General features: G+C 51.8%; 1 long non-coding RNA gene across 1 annotated transcript; it reads left to right on the top strand.

Moving 5' to 3' along the window:
- The first annotated feature begins 1,167 nt into the window (after positions 1 to 1,167).
- LOC135174533 (uncharacterized) lies at positions 1,168 to 4,833 on the top strand. Its single transcript, XR_010301961.1, has 3 exons — positions 1,168 to 1,436; positions 1,794 to 1,951; positions 4,472 to 4,833. It is a non-coding gene; the product is annotated as an uncharacterized LOC135174533 (long non-coding RNA).
- The last annotated feature ends 826 nt before the right edge of the window (positions 4,834 to 5,659 follow it).

Here is a 5,659-nt window from a genome sequence, read left to right as displayed (position 1 = left end):
GATGGAGCAAGTCCAGCACCCCCACTCAGAAATCAGTTTACAGTCAGACAGTGACATTAACCAAGGAAGGTCACTTTTTCTGGAGACATGGAATAGCAGGGCCAGGCTGCTGGGGAGAATGCAGATGGCTGAGGCACATGCCTCTTGCTTAGCTTCTCCCTCCAGCAGGGCAGGCATTCAACCTGGCCAGTTTCTCACAGTGGTTTTCCTTCTTTCTGTTGTGTAGCTCAATGAATCTGCCTCCGGCGTTGCCTCTGCTTCCCGGGACGCCTCTACCTCTGCGGAAGCCTCAGCCTTCTGGGCTGCCTCTGCTTCCCGGGAAGCCTTTGCCACCAGCGACGCCCCTGCAGCCTGGGACACCTCTGCCTCCTGGGACGTCCCTGCCTCCAGCGATTCTTCTGCCTCCAGCGACGCCCCTGCCTCCAGCGATTCTTCTGCCTTTAGTGATTCTTCTGCCTCCAGCGACGCCCCTGCCTCCAGCGATTCTTCTGCCTCCAGCGACGCCCCTGCCTTCGGGGACGCCCCTGCCTCCTGAGATGACTGCCTTCAGGGACGGCCCTGCCTCCTGAGCCGCCTCCGTTTCCTGCGTCGTCTCTACCTCCAGCAATGGCCCTGCCTCCTGTGATTCCTCTGCCTCCACTGGCGCCCCTGCCTCTAGCAATTCTTCTGCCTCTAGTGATTTCTCTGCCACCAGCGACGCCCCTGCTTCCAGAGACAACTGCCTCCAGGGATGCCCCTGCCTCCTGGTTTGCCTCTGTGTCCTGGGACATCCCTGCCTCCAGCCACACCCCTGCCTCCAGCGATTCTTCTGTTCCAGCGAGGTCCCTGCCTCTAGCGACGTCCCTGCCTCCAGCGACATCTCTGCCTCCAGCGAATCTTCTGCCTCCAGCGATTGCTCTGCCTCCAGTGACGCCCCTACCTCCAGCGATTCGTCTGCCTCCAGCAACACCCCTACCTCTAGCGATTCCTCTGCCACCAGCGACGCCCCTGTCTCCAGGTACGCCCCTGCCTCTTGAGACGACTGTCTGCAGGGACGTCCCTGCCTCCAGCGATGTTCCTGTCTCCAGCGATTCCTTTGCTTCCAGCGACGCCCCTGCATCTAGCGATTCTTCTGTCTCTAGCGATTCTTCTGCCTCCAGCAACGTCCCTGCCTCCTGAGACGCATGCCTCCAGGGACGCCCTTGCCTCCTGGTTTGCCCCTGTGTCCTGGGACATCCCTGCCTCCTGGGCCGCCTTCGCTTCCTGGGACATTTCTACCTACAGCGACGCCCCTGCCTCCAGACGTCTTTTTGCCCTTCTTGCACACCAGACAACTTAACCCTGTTTTGGCTTTGTTCTTTCTGCAAAGAAGAATGGACTGCATTAGCTCTTGGCTGAATGCCCCAGTGTCTCGACCCATAAGTTGGGAAGGGGACACAGTTCTTTTGAACATTTCGGTGGGTTAAATTAAGAGTGGCGAGGTCATATACCAAAGTGAGGTTAATTATGTCTTGCAGGCAAAACAGAGAAAGAAAGACAAAAGGGAGAGAGAGGGAGGGAGAGAATGGAGAAAGATACAGAGCAGGAGAGATCGAGTGAGATCATTACTACCCCCGGGTTCTTTCTTTGGTGGGGACGAGGGGAGAGATGTTCCTGATGAAGAGTGTTCTGCTGTTGCTCTGGCTGACATTGCTTCAGCTTGTGATGTCCTGGGTGGCATCGCTCCAGCTCATAGAGTTTCTAGTGATATTTTCTCTCTCCTTACACAGGCATAACTCAGGCGTTTTATACTGCTCTTGGTTTATTCATTGCAGCTTCGTCTGGCTCACACCTTGGCCACATTCCAGGGGAGACTTCCAGAAGGTCTTTCTGTGTGCCTGCAGAGATTGGCACCAAGTAGCCTCTGCCCCTCTTTGCTGTCCAGTCTCCACCACACCCCGTGGGCAGTAGGTGGACAGAGATGACATTTCAGGTGGGTTGTTCAGGATGATCTTATCTTTGCTGAGACAATTCTGGGTTCTTATGTAATCATCACGATCACAGGTGATGTAATTGTTCAAGGGAGGATTCCCTCACGTGTTTTGCTCAAGGACAAGGCAAAGGCAGTGCCACTGCAAGGGGATTTGCCTTTTCCTTTGCTAAGCCCTGAACAGAAACCAGTGCCTTCTGCATGTGTTCTGAAATGGTTGATGTACCTCTTTGTAATGTGCAGTGGCCTGGAGAGCAGAACTTTAAAATCACATCTTCATTTCTGAAAGGCAACTCAATCACCTTGTGTTTTAAAAGTGGGTGTTTTAAAAGCAGAGAGAGACAGGTTTTAGCTGTCAGCCCAACACACCAGAGAGGTTTTATGCATTTCTCTTCCTCTTTACCTAAATCGGTTCCTGACATGGTACACATTTTAGCTGGAATGAAGAATCATAGAATCAACCAGGTTGGAAGAGAACTCCAAGATCATCCTTCTTGGGGTGCTAGAAGAAAAGGAGGCCAAGCGTGAATTCTGTCCAGCAGGTCCAGTAAGAGCCCTGGCACTCTCAGGCAGCCACAGGGATCTCACCCACAAGGTGACACTGGCTGTGCCCTCGAGCTGGGCATGCTGAGTACCTGAGGAACCCTGTGCAGCACCTGCCAGAAAAAACTTCACTCCTCCATGGGGTAGCCCTGGCTCTAGAAACAAAGCACTGTTTTATCTCAGCACTGCTGTAGCTATCAGTATCACCAATCGTCAAATCAGCCAGGTTGGAAGAGACCTCCAAGCTCATCCAGTCCAACCTAGCAACCAGCCCTGTCCAATCAACTAGACCATGGCACTAAGTGTCCCATCCAGGCTTTTCTTGAACACCTCCAGGCACGGTGACTCCATTTGCCTCCCTGGGCAGCCCATTCCAATGCCAATCACTCTCTCTGGCAACAACTTCCTCCTAACATCCAGCCTAGACCTCCCCGGCACAACTTGAGACTGTGTCCTCTTGTTCCGTCACTGGGTGCCTGAGAGAAGAGCCCAACCCCACCTGTCTACAGCCTCCCTTCAGGCAGTTGTAGACAGCAATGAGGTCTGCCCTGAGCCTCCTCTTCTGCAGGCTGCACACCCCCAGCTCCCTCAGTCTCTCCTCACAGGGCTGTGCTCCAGGCCACTCACCAGCCTTGTCGTCCTTCTCTGGACATGTTCCAGTACCTCAACATCTCACTTGAATTGAGGAGCCCAGAACTGGACACAGCACTCAAGGTGTGGCCTGACCAGTACAGGGGCAGAATAACCTCCCTTACCCTACTAGCCACACTATTGCTGATCCAGGCCAGGATGTCATTGGCTCTCTTGGCCACCTGGGCACACTGCTGGCTCATCTTCAGCTACTATCTGCCAGTACCCCCAGCTCCCTCTCTGCCTGGCTTCTCTCAGCCACTCCATCCCCAGCCTGTAGTGCTGCTTGGGGTTGTTGTGGCCAAAGTGTAGAACCTTCCTCTTAGCCTTGTTCAGTCTCATCCCATTGGCCTCTGCCCACCCATCCAGCCTGGCCACGTCCCTCTCCTACCCTCCAACAGCTCCACACCTGCTCCCAGCTTGGTGTCATCTGCAAACTTACTGATGCTGGACTTAATTTCCTGGTGCAGATGATCAAGAAGGATATTGAACAGTGCTGACTGTGTTGGCTGTTGAGGGAATCATTGCAGCCACTGAGCCGTTCAGTATTTTTAGTCATACAGAAGCCAGCTACAGGTCCTGCTACCCTGCAGCTGCTTCTGTTGCTTCTAAAAAATACTTGGTATCTGGTCCTTAACCATTTATCGCAGGGAACATGATGGCTGCACTCCAGGCATCTCTGAAGAACCCTCCCATCAACAGAAAGAACCAGGCAGTGAAGGTGAATAGGGACCAACTCACTCATGGCTTGCACCTTGTCCTGATTTGAGCTAGAACAAAACCAGTTCTCACTTCAGTGATCTTTTTTACAGCCTTAACCCCTGACACTCCTTCCAAATCCTTTTTTGTTTCTATAACCCCACTAACCTTGCCAGGTGTGACTTTAAGAAGCCAAGGAAGTTAGGTTTAGGGTATTCCCTGATGTTAAAACATCTGTGTCCTTTGTTGATTTAATCTTACACTTTAACTTGGTGCCAGATCAGGTTTTGTGTGTTCTCCTACCTGGGCTGCTGGTGCGTTGTTGTGTCCTGGCTAACTCCACACATCACCAGGTGCCTGTGTCTGACCCAGAGCTGGCAGCGTGTAGATGTAGTTGGCACTGAACTACTGAGGAGCCACAAATGCCGTCATCACCTTTGACTCAGGAAGCTGCTAGCACAGCCAGAGCCTGAACCTACAAAAGAGGGAGAGCTGCTGGTTATCACATGCAATTAAAGCTAAGCTGTGTGACTTGTAGTGTAAAAGGGGGGGAGATGCTCATTTGAAACAGGCAGGAAGGCTTTCTGATCGGTTGTTTCAGACTGTAGGTACCTTGACCTGGGGTAATTCCCATGTTTCTGTTTCCAGCAGGTGGAGGAGTGGGGTCTGTCGTGTGCATTCTGAGTGCCAGGAAAATGGTTCAATCCAGTAACGAGCAGCTGCTGCCCTCCAGGGCCTGGGAAGTGCCGGTGCAAAACCCAGAGGGCCAAATGCTGTTGCTGCCCTGTAGGCAGTGCCTGTCTCTTGGCTCGCCTTCTCTCTGCTGCTGTTGAATCTGACCAGTAGTGCCTATTGTGATCTCTTTTTATGTTCTCTTTTTGTTAAATTCCTGAAAAGGATGAAGGTGCAATTTTGTTTCTATCAGGAATATTTGGTACTGATAAACATTTCAGGGACAGCATCTAGTGATGTGTACAGCTTTGTCTTTAGGGTGATTGGCATTTGTGTGCAATTATGGCTGATTTCAACCTCGCTTTCCAAGCAGGTGCTAAGGCACTGAGGGCAATGTCTTAATTCTCTTTGCCAGCCAAGCAATGTCTTGCCCTAAGATTTTTATTTGAGAAGTGAGTCAGCTGTTAATATAGGTAAGGGGGCTGTGCTTCCCTTGGTCAGCCTCTGAACCTACAACCTTCAACAGGACAGCAAGCAAAAACTCCTTTCTGACCCCAATTATCATTGCAGAGAGATGGGTATTTTTCTTACCCTCTCATCTCACAGCCTGCTCAGGTTCCTTTGTGATCAGTCAGGTTTCAGGTCCATAGCAGGGAGGTCATAGTTCTCCATCATGCAGCTGGGAGGATAGAACTTAAAAGGCTGATGGTCCATTTATGCTGGAGCCCAGCCCAGTGGAAGCAGCAATCCTGAAAAGAAGGAAGAGCAGCTCTCACACAGCAGAGTCCTTCAGCAGCTTGGTAGGGTTATTTTTCTCAAGCACAACAAAATGGCTACTGGTGTCCACTCTATCCCTGTAGAGCTCTCCCATGTTTTGTTTTCTAGTGTCTTAAGGGACACTAGAGAGTTCACATTGCTGTTGGCTTGAGCCACAGTGTGTTAGCTAGAGGGCAGATTGGGTTCTAAAATAGAGGAGTACCTCACCAAGAACTGGGAAAGGCCAGGACATCCAGTGCCAGTGGCATCCTGGCCTGGATCACAAACAGTGTGGCCAGCAGGACAAGGGAGGTTATTCTTTCCCTGTACTCACAGTATCACAGTATCATCAGGGTTGGAAGAGACCTCACAGATCATCAAGTCCAACCCTTAACCACAGAGCTCAAGGCT

This window comes from Pogoniulus pusillus, unplaced genomic scaffold (genome assembly GCF_015220805.1).
Source record: "Pogoniulus pusillus isolate bPogPus1 unplaced genomic scaffold, bPogPus1.pri scaffold_74_arrow_ctg1, whole genome shotgun sequence".
In the NCBI taxonomy this organism is placed as follows: domain Eukaryota; kingdom Metazoa; phylum Chordata; class Aves; order Piciformes; family Lybiidae; genus Pogoniulus; species Pogoniulus pusillus.
Note: the sequence above shows the minus strand (reverse complement) of the source record. Positions and strands in the feature narration are given on the sequence as shown.